Source organism: Rattus norvegicus (assembly GCF_036323735.1).
Source record: "Rattus norvegicus strain BN/NHsdMcwi chromosome Y unlocalized genomic scaffold, GRCr8 chrY_unlocalized_34, whole genome shotgun sequence".
Taxonomy (NCBI): Eukaryota; Metazoa; Chordata; class Mammalia; order Rodentia; family Muridae; genus Rattus; species Rattus norvegicus.
Genome location: NW_026947394.1, coordinates 30792 through 55475, shown reverse-complemented (window position 1 = coordinate 55475; position 24684 = coordinate 30792). Strand labels below are relative to the sequence as shown.

Here is a 24684-nt window from a genome sequence, read left to right as displayed (position 1 = left end):
TTTACATAGATGGAGGCTTAAGGTACCAGAAGGGCTCATTTGCTTGAGCTTTTATAATCTCTGTCCCAGCATCGGTCTGTTATTCAGGGATCTCCATTTGACCTCCTCAGAAACCGACTCCACTGAATGTGCCCCATCCCAAAACCTGAGGTTCCACTTGCTTGATTTCAAAAGATTGAAGGTTCGGACTCTGCGTTCTCTATCAGATTAAATACTCGGGAGGTTGTTCTCTAGACGCCATGAACTAACAAGTGCATCCATTGAGTTTCTGCATTAACCCATATGTCCCCTAATTCTGGCCGGTTCTCTCTGCACAGCGCTATTCCTCCATCTTCCCCACCAACCTTCAGCTCCTGTCTCAGTCGTCCGAACTTCAATCACAGAATCTGTTACAGTTTTCCTTTCAGAGAGGTTGATGCTTTCCCTCTCACCGGCCTTCTCCTTTCCTTTGTCCTCTCTCCATTTGTGGATTGTAGATAGAATATGATTTGCCTCACACCTGATACCATCCATAGGTAAACACGCGCCATGTTTGTGTCTCTAGGTCTCAGCTCGCTCTCGGGCTGTTTTTTTTTTGTTTGTTTGTTTTTTTGTTTTTGTTTTTGTTTTTGTTTTTTTTTTTCTAGTTTCAACTATTTTCCATGAAGCTTCATGATAGCATGACCCCATCCCCATGAGGATATGCCCAACTCCCATGATGTCATGCCCCACCTACACGATGTCATGAGCCACACCCATGATGTCACGCCACCATCCCCGTGATGTCATGCCTTTGCCCCTTGCAAGAATGGTTGTATATATTCACCAGGTAACAGTCTGAATGCTGCACTGTCACCACACTCCTCCAGGCTCCCACCATTTACAGTCCCTCTTTCTATCCTCTCCCCACCTTCTCTGAGCGAGTGGAGTGCCCTAATGAGTGCACCCTCTCCCCTGGCACATCAAGTCTTTGCAGGGTTAGATTCATCATCTCCCACCAGGTCCTGAAAACGAAGCTCGAGTAGGAGAACAGGATCCAAAGACAGGCGACGGGTTTAGTGAACCCTCGTGAAGACCACTGTGCTCCTCTGCCTCTTTCAGTCCTTTCCTCAGCTCTTTGGTTAGACTCTCTGAGCTCTATCCGATCTTTGGCCGTGCACCTCTGCTTCTGTGTCAGTCGGCTGCTCGGTGGAGCCTTGCAGAGAACAATAATGCTATCCTCCCGTCTGCAAAAATGTCAGTGTTTGAGGTTTGCCCGTAGGATAAGTCTCACATCCGGCTACTTATCCTTTGTCCATTCCCTCATTTCTCTTCCATCTCTGTACCTGTGTCTTTTATAGAGAGGGCAATTTCTGTGTCAAAATTTTGGGGGTGGCTTTGTGTCCTTATCCTTCCACTTTTGGTCCTCTGTGGCTATGGAAAGTGACCATTTCAGTATTTGTATCCCCACTGCTCCGAGTCTCAACTAAAGTCACCCTCATACACACTAGGGTAGCCTCACCAATCCCAGATTGCAGGCAAATCTTAGAGATAGCACCCACCCTGGACAGTCACTGATTTCTCTTTATTCTCTTGGCCCTCTGTCCCTCTTGCTCGTCTCTCTCAAGAAATGATTCTCAAACCCCATTTCCCGTCCCATCCCCTCAGCCACCCATTCCTTTCCTTCCATCTGCCTCCTCTCATTATTTTATTCCTCCTTCTGAGTGAAATTCAATAATTTTTCTTGGGTCTTTCTTCTTGTTTAGCCTCTTTGGTTCCTTAGATCTTAGTGTTTGAATTCTGTACTTTATGGCTAATACCCTCTTTTAAGTGAGTATGTACATGTTATTTTGGGACTCAGTTACCTCATTCAGAACAATACTTTCTCATTCCATCTACTCCACTGCATCTTCACAATGTCCTTATTTTTCATAACTGTGTAGTATTCCATAGTGTAAATGAACCACATTTTCTGTAGCCATTCTTTGGTTGAGGGGCTTCTGGGTTATTTATATTTTCTGCTCATTATGAAGAAAGCAGTTAGAACGTTATGGAGCACATGTCCTTGCGGTATGGCAGAGGTTTTTTCAGATATAAGGCCAGGAGTAGTATAGCTGGGTCTTTAGGAAGAATATTCCCCATTTTCTCAGAATACACTGGATAGATATGCAAAGTCATTATTCGAATTTGATCTTCCCCCAGCAAATGTTATTTGTATCCTGATATTTATCTGCTTCCTCAAAGGAGGTTGCCCCTGACTAGTCCTCTTTCATGGATTAAGGAGATCGCAATTGAACCTTCTGTCCCTTTTAACTGTTCTTTAAATGTTAAAGCCTATGACAGTGAGCCAGAGGGGAAAGTTGATACTGGAGTACTGAGGGTGTGGTTAGGTAGAGAGTCAGAAGAGGGTAAGAGAGGTATAGTTTATTACTATATAATAATTTAATATACTAACATAATATATTAGTATCAATTATATTTTATTATGATATAAATATATAATAATATAATGTATTAATAAAATATGACTATATTATTTATTTTAATAATAATATTCTTTAATATGTTAATATAGTATATTATTAATTATATTATTATAATGATTGTACATATCACTTTAATATATTAATTTATTATAATAATATTTTATATATGTGTATATATATATGTATTTATATACAATATAAATATATATGTGTATATATATATACTGCATGGTATGCAACATCCACAAAGTTAACTCCAGGTGGAGCTCGCACGTTAATGTGAAATGCTGAGGGCAGAATATTTTTTTTTCAGTTCAGTTTGCTTATATAGTGGATCACTTTGATGGGTTTTCATAGATTGATCCACTCCTGCAGCCTCAGGAGGTAGCCTACATGATGGCACTGAATGGCGGTTTTGATATGCCCTTGGATTTTATTTTCGAGCATTTTACCTAGTATTTTTTCCACCAATGTTGGTAAGGGAAATTCTTCTGAAATTCTTTCTTTGTTGTGTCGTTTGTGATTTATGTGTCAGGGCGACACTGGTGTCATGGAATCATTTTGGCATTTTCCTCCTGTTTCTGTTTTTTTGGTGTAGGTTGAGAATTCTTTGAAAACCTGGTAGGAGTCTGCACTCAAACAATCTGGCCCTTGGGCTCTTTCAGTAGGGAAACTTAATTACTGTTTGTGTCTCATTAGGTGTTGTAGAGCTATTTACAGAGTTTATCTTACCTAAATTTACCTGTGGTCAGTGCAATCAGTCTACACAATCATCCACTTTAAAGTGAGAACTAATGATTATGTGACTTTCATCATTGTACATTGATACGGCTCCCTGTTCATTTCTGAATTTGTTATTTGGATGCTCTCTCCTCCTACTACATTATCTGTCTGAGGATTTGTCTGTCGGATTGATGTTCCCAAGGAACCAGCTCTTGTTTTTTTTTTTTTTTTTTTTTTTTGATCTTTGTATTCTCTTTGTTTCTGATGGATCACTCTCACCCTGAGTCTGATCATTTCTTGCTGTCTCCTCCTTTAATATGTATTTGCTTCTTTTTATTTTAGAGATCTAGGGTGTGCTGGGAAGTTGCTAGTGTGGGGTCTCTCCGGTTTCTTTATAAAAGCACCCTGTGCTGCATATGCAGGTAAGTTTGGAGAAGTTGTGCCTTCATTTTCATTAAATTCTAGGAGCACTTTTTGTTTTTCATCTCTTCCCTGAACTGGTGGATCTTAAGTTGCCAGCTATTGAATTTCAATGAACTTTTTCTTATTGTTGAAGTCCAGTTTTAATCCATGGTGATCTGAGAAGATCCAATGGTTAGTGCAGTATTTCTGTATCCATTGTGGCTTCTTTAGAGTGGGAGAACATGTTCATTTTAGGATAAGGTTCCATGAGGTACTGAAAAGAGAGTGTGTACTTTTGTGTTTGTGTGAACTATTCTGTAGATATCAGTGAGGTCAATTTTATTGAACCCCGTGTTTGTTAAATCATTTATTTATTTATTTTTTTTAATTTCTGTCTCAATGGCCTGCCTTTGGTGAGATGGGACATTGATGTCACCCACTATTAATGTGTGAGGTTCGATGTGATATTTACACTTTAGCAATATTTCTCTCACCAATATTTCTGCTTTTTGTCTTTGGCCTATAGACATCCAGAATTGAGATGTCATTATGGTGGATTTTTCCTCTGATGCATATGAAGTATCCTTCCCCGTCTCTTTTGATTACTTTTGGTAGAAAGTCTGATTTGCTGGATGTTAGAATGGCTACACCATCTTGTTTCTTGTGTCCATTAGGTTGGAAAACTTTTCCAACCCCTTGGTCTGAGGTTGTGTCTATCTTGGTTGGTGGATTGTGTTTCTTGAGTGCAACAGAAGGATAGATCCTGATTTTACATCCATTGTGTTAGCCTGTGTCCTTTTACTGTTGAGTAGAGGACATTAATGCTTAAAGATATTAATGAGATGTTGCGGGAGCAGGGTTTTTTTTTTTTTTTTTTTTTTTTTGCTTGCATGTTTTTTTGGTTTTTGTGTTTTCGATTAGGATGTTTGAGTATGTATGTGAGTATTACATCTGTTCAGTAGGGTGCATGATTTTTTTTGTTTGTATTTTTTTGTTTTTTGTTTTTTTTGGGGGAGCTATTGGAGTATGCATGTGAATGTGAGATCCTTTCTGTAGGTTATGCTGTGTAATTATTAATTTCTCGGGGGAGGCAGAGATGTTTCAATTTCTGAAAATCCATCAATATAGTTCACTATATAATGAAACTGAAAGAGAAAAATCACATGATAATCTCATTAGATATTTAAAAAGCTTGCAAAAATATTCCAACCCACCTTCATGTTAAAAGGGTGAGAGCAATCAGGGATACGAGTCCTATGCAGAAACATAATAGAGGCAATGGACAGCAGGCCGGTACCCAGCATCAACCTAAATGGAAAGAAATGTAAAGCAATTCCATTAAAGTCAAGGACAATGTAAGGCTGCACACTCTCCCTAATTAGTATAGTATTTGAAATTATATCTAGGGTAAAAGCATAGTTCAAATTTGGTTCTGAAATGGAGTATTGCCAAGGCCTGTGAAGGAGAAATGGCACAGAGCTTTAGAAATCCTGGGGTATGGCCCACTCTTCAGCACAGTCTCGTTGGACCTTGGTGAGTCATGAACCCCACGAGGATTTCAGGCAGAGTGGTGCTCAGTTATTGCACTCATTCTCTCTTAATCTAAGAAGTGCATGAAAATACTCATGGAGCTTTCTACCACTCAGAGGGCAGTGCCATTGGCATTTGCAATAAGAGTGATACAGGTCTTTTAGCAAATGCCTCTGGGGTAGATCATTGCTTCTATCATTGCCCAAGGAAATGTAGAATGATTAGCGAGGACCACAACCCATTAAAAGCATTTGGAAAAATAAAATTGTTTGTGAAGCTGGCTAAGATCTTTTCCCTACTGACTCTGATATAAAAAACAATGTATGGAACAATTTGTTGTTCGGAAAGGCTGGGATCTTTTAAGGTCAGGGATCAAGAACAATGGCGGCACAGACTAATGGTGTGACTGTCACAAATGCTGGACTCTTGATGACTGCTTTCTGAACCAGTTTTACCCTCAGCTTCATGATAGGATTTAATAAGGTTTGCCAATCACAGATGTGCATTCTGATCATTTAAAGCAGGTATAACATTTTTATACAGATGTTTAGATTTCTGTTTCTAAAAGATTCTTACAAGTATCCTTTTAAGGATAAATAATACAATACTTTAACATTTCTCTGTGAATTCAAATTGCTTACTTATGAAGTTACGTTGACCTTGGGAGCAATTTGTTTTCTTTAGGTGTACTATATAATGTTTGTTCTAATACAGTACTGGGTATCACTTTTTTCATCACTAAGCAAGAGAAGAAAACTAGAATATGATCACATTTGTAATACAATATTCAATAAATTAAAGGTCTATAGGGAAAATACTGCCCGTTGCGAAACAGAGAAAACCTAGAAAATTGAACTGTATGTCACAGGAATAATCCTGGGAGTATAAATATTATCTAGAAGAATCACCTCCACTCCATCTTCCTAAATCTTTTCTACCCGTGACGTGCCCCAGACTAACTTTCACCATTCAGAGCATTTAACCACTAATGAAGAAAAGAGAAGTATCTAACTTTATAGAGAGATGGAGTACGTAAATGTTTCCACTGTGACAAAAGAGACTCTCCTGGAAAAGGCACTCTTGAAACTGGTCAATGTAAGGAAAGCTGTTCAGCATGTAGGCCATGGGCGTTCTAAGAGACATTATCATTAGGCCCTCTCTGAAAAATCTCTTGTAACCTAGAGAGCCCTAGCTCCTTTTGTGAGGTCACAAGTGTTGTCCTGATAGCATCTGCCTCTCAGATATTTCTTCAGTACCCCTAGAGCTTACTAATTGGCCTTTAATTCAGAATAAACAGACATTTTTGAAGGGAGAACAAAGAGGATGAAGAAATCAGAGATGTGCAAAGAAAGCTTCCCTTCTGTTTTGGTATCAAAAAGGAAGAATTACCTGGTCCATTTGAGAGCTCAGTGAGTCCGGGGTAGGTGTTTAGTGGGTTCCCTGAAGAGACAGCCTTCATCTCAGCTTTCCACATATGGGAATGAGGACATGGGAGCCTCTCAAAATCATCTGGACTTACCTGTTCTTATGGTTCCTGGAAGTCAGAGAGTTTATATCATTCATTTCTTTATTCCAAAAGCCAAGGGATGGAAAGGGCACAGTTGTTTTCCTGAGAGTGCATGGCCTTTATTCTTTTTGACAAGAAGAAAAGGGACTTAAAGAACACGGGAAGGACAAGTTTTATAACCCTAGCTCTGTGTAAACTCCTCCATGCTTTAGATTCCTATAGTGCAGTTTGTGCCTGACCCTGATATCTGGAATAGAGAAGAGCTTCTATTTTAAACATCATCACCTCAGTCCTTCAACTATTATTTCTATGACTGTCATTACCTGATAGTGACTCATTAGATTTCTGAGTCAATAGCTGTAATTAGCTGGTAGTTTTCTCTTCTTTTATTTCTTATATCTTTTATTTTTTACAAATTTTATTTCTTTTTTTAAAATGTATATTTATATATTTATATTTAAAATACTGTTTCCTTTTAGAATTTACTCCCGTAAGATCCCTAACAGGTCCCTCTCCACTTCTTCTATAAACCATCCCATTACTGTCCCTTCACATTCCCTTTAAATGCAAGTCAAACCAAGGGAGGACCAAGGGCTTAACATTCCTTTGGTGCCCAACAAGGCTATCCTCTACTACAAATGCAGTTGGAGCCTTAGGTCTTTCCATTTTCCACCTTTGAATATTGGTCTTGTACCAGAAAGATCTGGTTCATTGGCATTTTTGTTCTTATGGGTTGAAAGCCTTTTCAGCTCTTATTATCCTTTCTCAGAATCTACCAACTGGAACTCCATTTCCAGTTTACTGGTTTGCCATTGACATTCACTTTTGTATTTGACATGCTCTAGCTTTGTCTCTCAGGAAATATCTATATCTGTTTCCTGGCAGAATGCATTTCTTAGCTTCATCAATGTTATCCAGTTTTGGTGGTTGAATATATATATATATATATATATATATATATATATATATATATACTTTAGGTGATTCCTACACCTATTAGGTTAGGTGGAATGATTACATGGATTCTGCACAACTAGGTCAAGAATGTAGAGTTTGCAAATGAGTATATCAAAGAGACTCCCTCCTGTACTTATGAAGGTATTGAGTTTAGGTTTCACTGTTCCTCAAGTCTTTCTTCCCCCTGCCCATGCTCCTGTTTCTTATATATGACATTAAGGAAGAATCATGGCAACACATCTAAAACCTTCAAGTCTGGCCATGGGAACACAGGAAGTAGATAGTGTAGTACAGATATCAAATGTGAATAGAGAAAAGAATTGTATACTCCATGTGGTCCTTTGCTTTATTGATGTTGGTAATTTTTGAATAACATAAGGATTTGGGAATTTATAATTGAAGTAGGTACACCATATTTACACTGTTATTCTCAGTCTATAGATGGGCCCACTTTGTTTCCAAAATCATAGCAGAGAATGGAATTTGAAAACAGAATTTTTGAGTACATATTCAGGAATATTTATAATGTCCCCTATGAAGGAATGTACAATAGGAAAGTGAAATACAATATTCATTCAACGAAAGGTGTGTAGGTAAAGTACTGGCCTTTATAAAATTAAGAAAACCTAGAAAATTGAACTGTATGTCACAGGAATTGACCTGGGAATAAAAATATTATCCAGAAGAATCTCCTCCACTCCAAGTTCCTAAATAATTTCTATCCATGCCATGCCCCTGACTCATTTTCTCCATTCAGAAGTCACTAGCTTTAGAGAGATGGAGAACGAAAGTTTCCACTGTGTCACAGGAGACATACCTAAATTGGCACCCTCAAAACTGGTTAATGTAAGGAAAGCTGTTTAGAGTCAGGCCATGGCAGTTCTCAGTGACAATATCATTAGGCTCTCCCTGAAAAATCTCTTGTATCCTTGAGAGCACTAGCTTCTTCTGTGATGTAATAAGTGTTGTCCTGACTGCAAATGCCTCTCAGATATTACTTCAGTACCTATAGGTTTTACTAATTGGCCTCAAATTCAGGGGAAACAGTCATTAGGGAGGGAGAACAAAGACGATGAAGAAATCAGAGATGGGGAGAACGAAGCTGGTCTTCTGTCTTGGTATAAAAGAAGGAAGAAATACATCATCCCTGAGAAATCTCACTGAAGCCTTGGTAGGAGTGGAATATGTAAGTTGAAGAGATAGAATTGATCTGATCCTTCCACACATGGGATCAGGAGCTGGGAGCCTCTCAGAAGAATCTGGACTTCCCTGCTTCTAATGGTTCCTGGAAGTCAGAGAGTTTATATCATTAATTAATTTCTCCCAAAAGCCAGGGGTTTGGAAGGACACTGTTCTTTTCCTTAGAGCTCATGGATTTTTGTTCTTATTGCCCAGAAGAAAATGGTCCTAAGGAAGAAGTGAAAAATAAGTATACTTTCCTCAGCTCAGAGTAAACTCCTCAATTATTTGGATACTTATAGAGCAGTAAGTGTCTGATACTGGTATTTGGGAGAGAGAAGTGCTTCAAATTTGGACTTCATCATCTCAATCTTTCCACTAGTATTATTCTGACTATAAATCCCTGACAGGAACCCTTTGGATTACTGACTCAATAGGTCTGATTAGCTGCTAATTATCTTTTGTTTTTTTTTTTCCTTTTTTTTAGCAAATTTTATACCTTTTTTAATTGGATATTTCTATATTTCCATTTCAAATGTTATTTCCTTTCCCAGTTTCCTGTCCTTAATATTCCTAGCTGGTCCCCTTATCCTTATCTATAACCTTTATTGTGCTTTGACATTCCCTTGAACTAGGGAGAACCAAGGGCTTCTCCTTCCATTGATGATCAACATCGCCATACTCTGCCACATATGCAGTTGGAGCCACAGGTCTGTCCATAAACAGTCTTTGAATATTGGTTTAATACCAGAAAGCTCTGGTTAATTGAACTTGTTGTTCTTATGGGGGTTGAAAGCCCATTCAGCTCTTGTAATGCTTTCTCAACATCTACAAACAAGGGGTCTGTATTCAGTTCTCTGGTTTGCCACTAGCAATCACTTCTGTATTTGACATGCTCTAGCTGTTTCTCTCATGAAAGATCTAAAACCATTTATTGGCAGAATGCACATTTTATCTTCATCAATCTTATCTAGTTTTGGTGCCTGATATATATATATATATATATATATATATATATATGAATACATACATACATACATACATATATATATGAATACATACACACATATAGATATGAATATATACACACATATTATACATATATATATACATATATATATACATATATATATATACATATATATATGTATATATATATACACACTTTTGGTGGATCCTACAACTAGGAATTTTGGTTTAATATTTGGATGGATTCTGCATAACAAGGCGAAGACTATAGGATCCACAAGTGACAATTGCAAATAGACTCCCTCCTGTTTTTTATAACCTATTGAATTTGAGGTTTCATTGGACCACAAGCCATTCCTATCACTGCCCATCACTCAGAAACTGATGTGTGGCCTGAAGAAAGAATCATGGTAAAACATCCAAAACCCTCAAGCCTATCCCTGGGAACACAAGAAGGTAGATATTAGAGGGCTGATATCTAATAGAACTTCAGAACCACATTCTATACTCCATGTTGTCCTTTGCTTTACTGATGTCTTTTAATTAATGGATAAAATATGGATTTGGGAGTTGATCATTAGAAGTAGGTGCACAATATTTCCACTCTTATATTCACTCTATAGCTGAGCCACGTTTGATACCAAATTCATTGCAAAAAATGGAATTTGAAAAATGAAATTTTGAGTACACATGCAGGAACATATATAATGTCCCCTGTCAATGAATTTACAATCAGAAAATATAAAACAATATTCACTCAATTAAAGTTCTGTAGGGAAAATACTGGCACCAGTGAAACAGGGAAAACCTAGGGAATTGAACTTTATGTCACAGGATTTGACCTGAGAATAAAAATAATCTCCAGAAGAATATCTTTCCTTCTGTGTTCCTAGATCTTTTCTACCCATGACAAGCCCCTGACTAACTTTCTTCATTCAGAGCATGTAATCACTAATAAAGCAGAGAGAAGGCTCTAGCTTTAGAGAGATGTAGCATGTAAATGTTTCTACTGTATCACAGGAGACACTACTGGAAAGTGCACAACCAAATCTGGTCAATGCAAGGAAGCTCTTGAGCAGGTAGGCTATGGCAGTTCCATCATCATTAGGCCCTCCTTGAAAATTCTATTGTGTCCTGGAGAGCCGTAGCTTCTTCTGTGATATCACAAGTTTTGTTTTGACAGCAACTACCTCCTTCCATATGTCTATGGTTTAGTAATTGGCATCTAATTCAGAGTAAAGAGCGATTTGGGAGAGAGAACAAATAGGAAGAAGGGATCAGAGATGGGGATGAGGAAGCTGGCCTCTTGTCTTGGTATAAAAGTAAAGGTGAAATAAGTGGTTTTTGGAAAACACCCTGAGCAGATGGCTTTAGTTCTTTTGTTCTTCTATGGGTTAACCGAGCTCTTGGAGAAGTTGGTGAACATCCTAAAGACCTTTTGGCAGATGGTAAAGTTTCTAGACACCCCTTTTTGTATTTCAATGATCCTAGGGATTGTATGACTAAAGGTAATTGTTTCCTAGGATGAGTGCTAGAGCAAGATAGATTTTTAGGTGCTTTAAAAGACATGGAATTTTTCTGATATACTTGGACTAATGGCACAAGGTCTAAATGATTTTTTTTTCGATGTGGACTTTCCCTCAGACCTTTGGTAATATAAAAAAAAGCGTTTTATATGTTTGAAGTCTAATTTGCACAATGACAAACCACTTTGAGCATGGAGAACACTTTCTGGAGCCCTAGAGAGGGGTGAAGAAATTCTCTGAAACCCTAGGGTAGACGGTGAACATGCCTTTTTTGTAGAAGGAGGAGTTACTTGAGCATCTTGGGACAATATGGAATGTCCAGCAAGTCCTTTCAAGGAATGGCATCTTTGCACAATTCCTTCATATTTTTTGGAAATTCCATGACCCTTTGGACAGATGGAGAAGGTTAGGACTCACCTGAGGAGAAAATGTAGCTTTTGCTGTCTCTTTGGCTGCAGAAGATGGCACAAGATCCCTTTTGGCAGAAGGGGGATGTTTGAAACTATCTTCTTTAGAGGAAATTTCTCAAGACTACATCAGAAGGATCAAATCTTAACCTTTTTTTTTATAGAAACTGGATGCCTGTGGTCCACTTTGGTAGAGGGAGAATGTCGCCTCTTTATCCCCAGAGTGGACATGTTAAATAAATCTACTTAGGTATATGGGGATAGTTCTAAAACATGCTGTTCAGATGCAGTAGATCCTAAGACATCCTTCTCAGATGAGGAAGGTCTTAATGTACCGTGTATACGTGTAGAATCCTTACTGTGATATCAGAATGGAGAGTATGTATTAGAGCTCCCTCTGAAAATGTGACCTCTCCCTGAGCATCATAGACATATTCTAGATATTGTTTTGTAACTGTGGAAGTTCCAAGAGAAATTTCTTCTGCTGGAGAAGTGGAAACCGACTTTCCTATAGAAGTGTCAGGTTCCCTAGCCTGCTTGAGAGGCAAAACAGGCTCCAAAGCCCCTTCAGAAGATGAGGTAAAATCCAGAGCTTTTGAGGTATTTGGCAGATGTTCTGGGTCTGCTTGTGGGTATAAAGAAGGAATGGCAATCCTTTCTGAATATTTGGAAGAGTGTGTAGCATCTTCTGTAGTTGGGGAAGATGGCTGATTTTGAGGAGATAAGGAAGTTCCTATAGCCTACTGTGGAATTTGTGGAGGTCGTATTCATTCTTTTACACTAATGGAATACAAGGAATCCCTTTCCTCAGTTGTCGTGGATGCTACAGACTCTGGTGTTCGCATTTCATGGTTCACATATGGTTGGGTCCATAAACTTCTCTACAGATGGAATCTGTCCTAGAATATCTTTTGTATATGTGTCACATCCACAAGACATTTCTAAAGATGTGGCTATGGGTAGACCTCCTTTTGTAGAAGTTTCTTGTCCCACAGTTTCTTTATGAGATAGAGTAATACTCAGAGAATACTGCTCAGTTTTGGGAAGTTCTAGCATCTCTGATGTATATGTGGAAAATTTTGGAGCCTCTGCTTTCAGGACAGAACGACTTAGAGTCCCCTGAGGAGGCAGGGGATATTTTATCTTCTCTGCACATTGTATAAATATGGAGTCTGCATGGCTCATTGACAGTATGTTTTGATAAACTTGGCTTTTTTGGGCCTAATGGGATGTTAGGAGGGTCCCTTCAGTGGTAGAGGATATTTGAATAATTCTCTATTATATAGGGACATTTGAAGTACTGGGGGATATGGTGAGGCTGCTAGAACATATTTTTTATGTGCAGAAGGCACAGGAGTTCCATCGGTGGATTCAGAAATTTCTACCACATCTTGTGTGGGTGTGGAACTCTCAAGAGCCCCTTCTGAAACTGTCAATGGTCCTTGATCTAATGGTGTACATGCAGAAAATTTTGTCTCTTCTTGGGCTGGTATGTGTGTTATGAGGTTCACTTGGGTATTTGTAACTGTATTTTGTACGCCTTGGATCATAAGTGATGATTTAAGCGCATTTTTAATAGTGGAGGACTTTGAATGTCCTCTTGGCTTAATAGGGTAGTTCTGCAATCCGCTTTGTCAGCAGAATCAGGTTTCAAACTCATTTTACCCGAAGCAGATTTCATAAGCACGTTGGTGGAGATAGGGCACATCTTTGACTGTCTTTGTGAATGGACAGAGCTCTCTGCCCTGCTTTGGCAGCTAGCAAAGGTATTAAAGTCTCTTCTGGAGAAGGGGCAGGACTTATTCCACTTGTGGAATATGAGAAATCACTGAGATTACCTTTAAGAGAAGAAGATTTCCAGCCCTTTTTTTTCTGATTGGGCCTGTTGTACCTCCCCTTAACCAGAGGCGTCTTCTCCAACAAAATATGGAGGAGAACTGGAAAGACTGAGGACCTGTAAGATAGGGAATGAACATTTAAAATCTTTGGAAAGTCTGTGGTACAAGAGCTGAACACCCAGAAGAGTGTGCAATACTGAGACCTCAGCGAGGAGACCCTGCTACTTCTTCCCACATGTGCTCATATCCCTAGCCCAAGAGGAAACTGCATAGTGCCACTGGACACATGAATATAGGAGCAGTCAATCTGCAGGAGCCCTGCAGTCCAAACTGCAGCTGAATCTGAACTTGTCCAAACAGTATTCTACACCCAAATGTCATGAGGGGTGGGGAAGTATTACACTGTCAGAGGGGCAGAAACCCGTGAGAACTCTGCTCAAATTCCTGACTCAAGAAAAAAACACCTAGCTCCATCTGGGCCTCCTGTGCATAGGAACGTAGGAGCAGTAGGGTCAAGACACTTCTGGTTGCAGCCCTTATGGAAAGCTGAAAGTCAGCCCAACAAGTGAGTTCAGGCCTAAGAGAAGAGGTGATTCCAACTTTTCTGCTTGAAGGGAGCTCACTGGTTGACTCAGGACATGCCAAGGCAGAACTCCTCTGGGATCAGGCATTTCCAGTTTCAAGCTGGCTCCTGAACCTTGCTGATTCCAGCACAAAGCTCCCTTCTCCTAGAAACTGTGGGAGAGAGAGCTGATCACCCAGGAGTGTGGGCAATACTGAGCATACAATGCACACAGACTACCACTTCTGCCCACAATTGCCCACATCTCTGGCCCAAGACAAAATTGCATAGTGACTCTGGAATAGAGGAGGAGTAAATCTACTGGAGCACCATGTTCCAGACTGTGCCTGGATCGGAACTGACCTTGTCAAACAGCTCCCTGTACCCAAATCATGATGGTGGGGTAACTAGAGCCTCAGAGAAGCAGACACTCCTGGGAAATCAGAGGAGACTACTCTCTGCCCAGATTCCTGACTCAAGAGGAAAACACCTTGTACCATCTGTGCCCCCTCCCCCCACAGAGGGACCTAGGAGAAGTATGGGAAGTTCCTTCTGGTTCCCGCCCACAGGGACAGCTGAAAGTAAGTGGACAGGAGCAACTACGTGCCTGAGAGCAGAATACTCTGTTCCCTTAACTGGGTAAAAGAAAACAGGAAAACAGGTCTACAGCAGCCCTGACACACGAGCCTACAGGACGGTCAAGCCACTGTCAGAAAGAGCAAGACAAGCTAATTCCAGAGACCACCTGATGGCCACAGGAAAGCACAGGAACACAAACAACAGAAACCAAGACTACTTGGGCTCAACAGAACCCAATTCTCCCATCAAAACAAACATTGGATATCTAAACACACCAGAAAAGGAAGATCTAAATTTAATTTCACATTTATCATGACGATGGAGGATGTTAAGAATAATAACTCCCTTAAGAAAATGCAGGACAATAGAAAAAACTGAAGTAAACAAATATAATGCAAGAAAGAGGGAACACAAAACTACCTTAAAGAACTACTTGAAAAACAGCATAACAGGAGAAGGAAATAAACAAAACCACCCAGGAGTTAAAAATGGAAATAGAAACAATAAAGTAAGCACAAGGAAGATAACCCTGGAAATGGAAAACCTAGGACAGAGACCAGGAGTCATAGAAGTGAGAATCACCAACAGGATAAAAGACATAGAAGACATAATCTAAGGAGCAGAAGAATCACACAACTGTCAAACATAATGTAAAACAGAAAAGACCTAGCTCAAAACATAAAGGATATCCAGGACACAATGAGAAGATCAAACCTAGTCTTAACAGGTGTAGAAGAAAGTGAAGACTGTCAACATCAAGGGACAGTAATATCTTCAACAAAATTATAGAGTAAAACTTCCCTAATCTAAAGAAAGAGATGCCCATAAACATACACAAAGCCTACAGAACTCCAAATAGATTGGACCAGAAAAGGATATCCTCCCATCACATAATAGTCAAAACACCAAATGCACAAAACAAATAAAAATGTTAAAAACTGTAAGGAAAAAGTCAAGTAATATATAAAGACAAAGCTATCATAATTAAATCAGAATTCTTTCCAGATACTATGAAAGTCAGAAGATCATAGACAGATGTCATACAGACACTAAGAGAATAAAAACACCATCCCAGGGTACTGTATCCATCAAAACTCTCAATTAACAAAGACGGAGAATCCAAGATATCCCATGACAAAACGAAATTTACACAATACCTTTCTACATATCTAGTCTTACAAAGGACACTAACTGGCAAGACCGAACACAAGGATTCAAGTAAAACCATAGATAAAGCAAGAAATTAATCTTTTCACAACAACACATAGAGAAGAGAAGCACACAAACATAAACTAACCTCCAATTATGAAAATAACAGAATGTGACCATCACTATTCCTTAATATCTCCAACATCAATAGACTCATTCCTCACTAAAAATACACAGATTGACACACAATATGTAATGAGGACCCAGCATTTTGCACTACAGGAAACACACTTCAGAGACAAAGACAGACACTACCTCAGAGTAAAAGGCTGGAAAACAATTTTCCAAGCAAATGGTCTGAAAAATATATAAAATCGACTTTCAACCAAAAGTCATCAAAAAGCATAAGGAAGGACACTTCATATTCGTCAAGGGAAAAATCCACCAAGATGAACTCAAAATCATAAATGTCTATGCTCCAATTACAAGGGCTCCTACATACACATAAGAAACCTTACTAAAGATCAAAGCACATATTGCACCGCAAAAAAATAATAGTATAAGATTACAACACCCCATTCTCATCACTGGACAGATCACAGAATCAGAAATTAAACAGAGATATAGACAGACTAGCAGAAGGTATAAACCAAATGGACTTAACAGATATTTACAGAACATTCTATCCTAAAACAGAAAGATAAACCTTCTTCTCACAGCCTCCTGGCACTTTCTCCAACATTAATCATATAATCAGTCAAAAAGCAGGCCTCAAAGCATACAGAAAGATAGAAATAATCCAACGCATCCTATCAGACCACCATGGGCTAAGGCTGTTCTTCAATAAAAATTAGGAAAGAACGCCCACATATACATGGAAGTTGAACAATTTTTTTTTACTCAATGATAACTTGGTCAAGGAAGAAATAAAGGAAGAAATTAAAGACTTCTTAGAATTCAATGAAAATGAAGGTACAACATACCCAAACTCTAGGAACACAATGAAAGCTGTGCTAAGAGGAAAACTCATAGCTCTGAGTGCCTGCAGAAAGAAACAGGAGAGAGCATACATCAGCAGCTTGACAGCACACCTAAAAGCTCTAGAACAAAAAGAAGCAAATACATGCAGGAGTAGTAGAAGGCAGAAAATAATCAAACTCAGGGCTGTAATCAACCAAGTAGAAAAAAAGGGACCATACAAAGAATCAACAGAACCAATACCTGATTCTCTGAAAAAATCAACAGGAAATATTAACCCATAGCTAGACTAAGCAGAGGATACAGAGAGTGTGTCCAAATTAACAAAATCAAATATTAAAAAGGGAGACAGAACAGCAGAATCAGAGGAAATTAAAAAAAAATTACTGTACTACAAAAGCCTAGGTTCAAAAAACTTGAAAATCTGGAAAAAAAAGACAATTTTCCAGACAAATACAAGATACCAAACCTAAATCAGGAAAAGATAAACCATTTAAACAACCCATAACTCCCAAAGGAATACAAGCAATCATCAAAACTCTCCCACCCAAAAAGAGTCCAGGATCAGATGGGTTTAGTGCAGAAATCCATCCAAAATTCATTGAAAAATTCATAACAATACTGTCCAAACTATTCCATAAAATTAAAACAGATGGAGTACTACCAAATTGCTTTCATGAAGTCACAATTACTCTTATAACAAAAACAAAGAAAGACTCAACAAAGAAAGATAACTCAGACCAATTTCTCTTATCAATATCAACACAAAAATACTCAATGAAATTATTGCAAACATATTCATACAACACATTAAACAATCATCTACTATGTTTAAGTAGGATTCATCCCAGGCTTGCAGGGATACTTTAATATACAGAAAACAAACAACATAATTCACTATATAAACTCCAAGATAAAAACCACATGATCCTTTCATTAGATGCTGAGAAAGATTTTGACAAAATTCAACATCACTTCATGAAAAAAGTCCTGGAAAGCACAGGAATTTAAGGCCCACACCTAAACATATACAGCAAATCCGTAACTAACATTAAACTAAGTGGAGAGAAACTTAAAGCAATCACACTGAAATCAGGGACTGAACAAGGCTGCCCACTCTCTCACAACTTATTCAATATAGTTCTAGACATCTTAGTCAGAGCAAGCAGACACTGAAGGAGGTCAAAGGGATATAGATTGGAAAAGAAGAAGTTAAAATAGCACTGTTTGTAGTTGATATGATTGTATACTTAGTGACCTCAAACATTCCACAAGAGAATTACTAAGCCTGATAAACATTTCAGCAAAGTGGCTGAGTATAAAAATAACTCTGCACAAAGCTAAACAAGCAGAGAAAGAAAGTAGGGATATGACACCGTTCACAATAGCCCCAAATAATATAAAATGTCTTGGGGTGACATTATCCAAGTAAGTAAAAAATATGAGCATATGAGCAGAACCTCAAGTCTCTGAAGAAAGTGAAGGAGATTTCAGAAGATGGAAAGATCTCCCATGTTCATGGACTGGCAGGATTAATACAGTAAAAATGGCCATTATATTAAACGCAACCTACATATTCATTCCAATCCCCATCAAAATTCCAATCCAATTCGTCAAAGATTTAGACAGAACATTCATTAATTCATCTGTAATAAAAAAAAAACACAGAATAGCTAAAACTGTCCTCAACAATAAAAGGACTTCCATGGGAATCACTATCCCTAAACTCAAGCAGTATTACAGGGCAACAGTGATAAAAAAAAAAACAAAACTGTATGGCGTTGTGACACAGGCAGGCAAATAAACCAGTCGAATAGAATTGAAGACCCAGAAATGAACCCCTACAACCATGGTCACTTAATTTTTGAGAATGAAGTCAAAACCATCCAATGGAAAAAAAGACAGCATTTTCAGCATGTGGTGCTGGTTCAACTGTGGGTCAGTATGTAAAAGATTGCAGATCAATCCATTCTTACTGCCCTGTAGAAAGTATAAGTACAACTGGATCAAGGACCTCCACTTCAAACCAGATACACTCCAACAAATAGAAGACAAAGTGTGGAAACATGTCAAACACATGGGCACTGGAGAAAATTTTCTGAACGAAACACCAAAGGCTCATGTTCTAAGATGAAGAATCAACAAATGTGATCTTAAAAAAAACTGAAAAACTTCTGTAAGGTACAGGACACTGTTGTTAGGATAAAATGGAAACCAATAGATTGGAAAAAGATCTTTACCAATCCTACAACTGATAGACAGCTTATATCCAAAATATACAAAGAACACATGAAGTGAGACTACAGGGAGACAAATAACCATTTGAAAAATGGGGTTCAAAGCAAAACAGAGAATTCACAGCTGAAGAATATCAATTGGCAGAGAAATACCTAAAGAAATATTCAACAACTATAGTATAAGGGAAATGCAAATCAAAACAACCCTGATATTCCACCTCACACCAGTGCGATTGGCTAAGATCAAAAACTCAGGTGACAGCAGATGCTGGAGAGGATGTGGAGAAAGAGGAACACTCCTCCATTGTTGGTGGGATTGCAGACTGATATAACCATTCTGGAAATCAGTGTAGAGGTTCCTCAGAAAATTGGACATTGAGTTATCTGAAGACACAGCTACACCTATCTTGGGCATATACCCAAAAGATTCCCCAATATATAACAAAGACATGAGCACCACTATGTTCATAGTAGCCTTATTTATAATAGCCAGAAGCTGAAAGAACCCAGATGATCTTCCACTGAGGAATGAATACAGGAAATATGGCACATCTAACCAATGGAGTGTCATTAAGAGATACATTGAAATGCTAGCATTCTATACAACAGGGTTTTAGAGTCCCTTAGTGAGAGAATGGCCTTTTACAGCAAGGTCTTCATTATCAGACTTTGATTTAACCCATCTACCAATGAAGTGAAATTATCACAGACATAAAATAGTGCCTCTCCAGAAACAGCTTTTATCCACAAATACGCATCTACTTCTATTTCATAATTGTAATGTTTATATGGGTTTAGGATACAATATGTTCTGATTTATTAATGATATTTAAGTATTATTTGGGGTAATTTTGAAATTTTCAAAGGAACAAACCTATTTTATGATTGTATTCCATACTACTTGTAATTTGATCTTGAAGAATTTCATGAAAACTGAAGTATCGAAAATGTATATCTTCCCATTGAAAATTTGTAACATCAATCATGTGAAACTCCCGCTGAACCTCAGTGGATTGATTTCTCTGAAAGCATTTATAGACTCTCCTACTGCATTATTGCAACTCTACAGAAGCTTCACTCCCATAGTGGCAGTTCCAGATCAGATGTAAACAAACAATTTTCTTTGCCTTGGAAAAGATTTAAAATATTTTCATTAACTTTTTATATGAAACTAGTAAGGATTTTGAGAAAAGGGGGCAGACAGGCCCCAGAAAGTATGTTTTTAAAATTCTTTTCTTAAAATTAGACTTTTTCATGCAATATATTTGAATTATGATTACTCTACCCTCTATTCCCCCCTTCTATTCCTCTCCTGTCATCTGTATCTACATCCTTCTGACTCTCAAAACAAACCATCATCTAAGGGATAAAAATAAAATGAAAGTTAATGAATAGGAGTAGAACAAAACAAGCATATAGAAAAGAGCCAAAACAAGGTTCAAGAATCAGATACAGACACGCAGACGCAGACTTCCATTCACACACTCTGGAATTCCATGGAAACATAAAACCAGGAAAAATATATACACAAAACATACAGAGCAAAAATTAATAGATAAATAAACATAAAACAAAATGAAAAAGACATTCTGAAGAAAAAGTCCTGACCCATTATGACACAAGGATCCTCCAAAGATGATGTTCAGTTCCCTTAGTGCTTTATACGCAGTCTACCCTTAAAATTAGTTTGTGTACCCAGTGATATTCCCTTGGAGAAAACTAAGTTTTCATTTTCACATGATTATCCAATGGAGATAACTTCCAAATTAGAGATAAGGTCATATGCAGGCCTTGGGTTCTTTCAAGGGCTTATTAATAGGTAAGGAGATCTGTGAGGTGCTGTCCACTGAGCATGATACAATTGTGGCCCTCCAGAACTCAAAATACTTACATCTATCTGAACAGACCCTATATAATATTGACACTGCCTATTCAAAGGAACTAAGTGAAGTGCTGGAGAAGAGAGAATGATGTAGCCATGGGTGTCTTACTTCATGAAAAAAGATTTTAAGAGACTAAAATTTACTATGAGTTGGTGTCTCAAAGTAACACCAGAAATTACATTGTTAACGTCTCACTAACACAACTGCCTAAACAACAGCTGAGGAAGAGAGGGAATGGGGAAGAATGGAAGTTTAGTTCTCTTTCTTTTTAAATTCCTTCTTCCTCTTCTTCTTCTTCTTCTTCTTCTTCTTCTTCTTCTTCTTCTTCTTCTTCTTCTTCTTCTTCTTCTTCTTCTTCTTCTTCTTCTTCTTCTCCTCCTTCTTCTTCATCTTCGTCTCCTTTTCCTCCGTCTCCTCCTCCTTGTCTTCCTCCTGTTCCTCCTTCTTCTTCTTCCTCTTCTGCTTCTTCCTGCTCTTCTTCCTCCTCCTCAATCTCTTCTTCTTCCTGTTCTCCTTCCTCCTCCTCTTCTCCTTCTTCTTCTCCTCCTCCTCCTCCTCCTTCTTCTTCTTCTTCTTCTTCTTCTTCTTCTTCTTCTTCTTCTTCTTCTTCTTCTTCTTCTTCTTCTTCTTCTTCTTCTTCTCCTCCTTCTCCTCTCCCTCTGGTTTGATGTGTAGGTCCTTGATTCACTTTGACTTAGGCTTTGTACATGGTCATAAAAATGAGATAATTTGCATTCTTCTTCATGCTGATTTCCAGTTGAACCAGAATTATTTTTGGATAATGCTATGTTTCTGCCTTTGAATGGTTTTTATCTACTTTTCCAAATATAAAATGATAGGTGTGTGGGTTCATTTCTGTGTCTTCACTTCTATTCCACTGGTCTATCCATCTGTGTCTTTACCAATACCATGCAGTATTTATCACTATTGCTCTGTAATACTGCTTGAGTTCAGGGGTGATGATTCCCCCAGAAGTTCTTTTCTTGTGGAGGATAGTTTAAGCTCTTCTAGTTTTTTCTTATTCTAAATAAATTTGGAAATTTCTCTTTTTATCTCTATTAAAGAAGTGAGTAGGAATTTTGATGGAGATTGCATTGAATGTGTAAAATTAAATTGAATGGCAAAATGGTCATCTTTACTATATTAATCCTGTCAATCCATGAGCATGTAAGCTCTTTCTATCTTCTGAGATAGTACTCAATTTCTTTCTTCAGATACTTGATGTTTTGTCATACAGATCATTCACTTGCTTGAATAAACTTAAACCAAGATATTTTATATTATTTGGGACTATTGTGAAGTGTGTGATTTCAATATTTTCTTTCTCAGCCTGTTTATCCATTGAGGAGAGGAAGGCTACTGGTATGGTTGAGTTAATTTTATACCCTGACACTTTGATGAAGTTATTTATCAGGTTAATAAGTTCTCTGGTGGTACTTTTGGGTCACTTAAGTATATACTATCATATCATCTGCAAATGGTGATATTTTGATATCTTCCCTTCCAATTTGTGTCAGTTTGACCCCCTTGTGGTCTGGTTTCTCTGACTATAACATGGAGTCCTGTTTTGAATGACTAGGGAGAGAGTGGGCAGCCTTGTCTAGTCCCTGATTTTAGTGGGATTGCTTCAAGTTTCTTTCCATTTAGTTTGATGTTGGCTACAGGTTTCCTGTATATTTCTTACACTCTATTTTGATATGAGCCTTCAGTTCGTGATTTTGCCAGGACTTTTATTCGCATGGGTTGTTGAATTTTGTCAAATGCTTTCTCACCATCTAATGAAATGACCTTGTGCTCCTTATCTTTGAGTTTGTTTACATGATGGATTACATTTATGAATTTTCCTATATTAAACCATCCTTCCATCCCTTGGTTCAAGTCTACTTGATCATGATGGATGATTTTTTTGATGTGTTGTAATATTCGGATTGCAAGAATTTTATTGAGAATTTTTTCATCAATATCCCTAAGGGAAATTGGTCTGAAGTCCTCTTTCTGTGCTGAGTCTTTGTGTGGGCTAGGTATAAGAGTAATTGTGGATTCATATAAGGAATGTGGTTGTGCTCCATCTGTTTCAATTTTGTGGAAGAGTTTGGACAGTATTAGTATGAGGTTATCTTCCATTCTCATTTCCCTGCTTTCCCTATACCTAATTCCTGCAAAGGCCACTCCCTTCCCAACCTCCCCTCTCATTCAGTTTCCTCTCTCCCTCCATCCTCCTCAATATCAATTCTGCTAACTGCATTTTAAAGTCAATATTTAGGAAAAAACACTGAGAAAGTATAGGAAGTATCCCATAAGCAATTGTGGTTGATGTTTTGTCAAGATATGAACATATTTAATTTAATAGTTGTCAAAATTACTACATATACTGTTAGAAGAGACACTGTCTTCATTACCTTCAACATGAAGGAAAACCATTTATATATTCTTTTAAGTTATACAAGGGCATCTGTTAAATGAGTAACACACATCACACAACTTTATTACTTTGAAAGCTCTCTTTATTGCATATATGTACACAATGAAAAGTACAAAGGCTTAAACTCATGTGAGTGTACTTTGTTTCAAAGTTAAAGTTTAGATATACAGGTTGATGACAACAGCCATCTCAGACTCAGAGGGGTTAAATACATAAGGGCATCATCTATTACCTTACCTTTCTTCTTTCCTTTATTCCTGATTAAGACTCATCTCATTTGCAGCCCCTGCTGTGAGAGATGGATCAGAAAATGCCTGAGAGTCCACAAACCAGAATCCATCTATAGGAAAGAAAAAAGACTACATCTACAAATAGTACACGCACTCAAAACTTGTTTGTAGATCTTAACACTTGAAATAAAATGCAAAAAGAAACCCATTTTCTAGGATATTACAATATACAGGAAATGGTACCTGTAGGAAGCATTCTCAGGGGATTTTAAACTTCTGCACCTAAGAATGAAACTGCCTCCATGAAGGAGAAGATTTTTTTCTTTGGCAAGAAAGTCAGTCTGTCTCTTGACAGTTGTGCAGTCTGTTCATCACTAGAGCAACGGTGATGCTTTATGAATGTGAATAGATAAACACATACCAGTTTTCACTTCTTCAAATAATTTCAAGAAGAACCTGAAAGAGAATATATAATGTTCCACAGATGAAATATGGGAATTTAAATTAGCCAGCATAAATATGTTGTTAAAATTTCTGCCTTTATTAATTTTGACTATTACTGCTATGAATAATAAGATGGTTGTGTAATGTCTACCAATCCCCAAAGCCTGAAACATTGTGGAAAACTGTCTTATTTCTCCCCAACTTGGTTTTTGATCACCCTACTTTTCATTGCCCATCTAAATTCTCTGTTTCTCATGTAGATCTGAGGACTATGTGAGGATGTCACTCTCATGTAGAAGACCAAGGAACTTTCTGTACTTGCATGTATTTACTCATGGGAGCATGCAAATAAATCTTTCAGTTTCAAGAACAAAATCGTGGCTGTCCAAGACCCACATGAAACAAAATCTTTCTTTCTGCCATCAATGAACTTTAGCACACTGGTAACAACACAGATAACAATATAATGGAATAATCCTGTAATAATAATAATAGTGGTGATGATGATGATAATGATGATGATGATGATGATGATGATGATGATGATGGAAAAATCCCCTCGAGGGATCACGTTATAAGGAAAATAAATGTTGAGATGTGTTTTTTTAAGTGATATTGTATCCAGGAAAGCAATTTTCAATAGGACAGACTCCTCTCACATGAAAATCACTCAAACTGTCATGGCTTCACAGAGAGAGTTGAGAACCAGAGTGGTCTT

At 37.9% G+C, this 24684-nt stretch overlaps 1 long non-coding RNA gene across 1 annotated transcript in view; it reads left to right on the top strand.

Annotated features, from left to right (window-relative positions):
- Positions 1–7724: 7724 nt before the first annotated feature.
- Positions 7725–24684, top strand: part of LOC134484712 (uncharacterized) — a 40291-nt gene continuing 23331 nt past the window's right edge. Inside the window, exon 1 of the long non-coding RNA XR_010062402.1 lies at positions 7725–8749. This is a non-coding gene — a long non-coding RNA (uncharacterized LOC134484712). The remainder of the gene's footprint in view (positions 8750–24684) is intronic.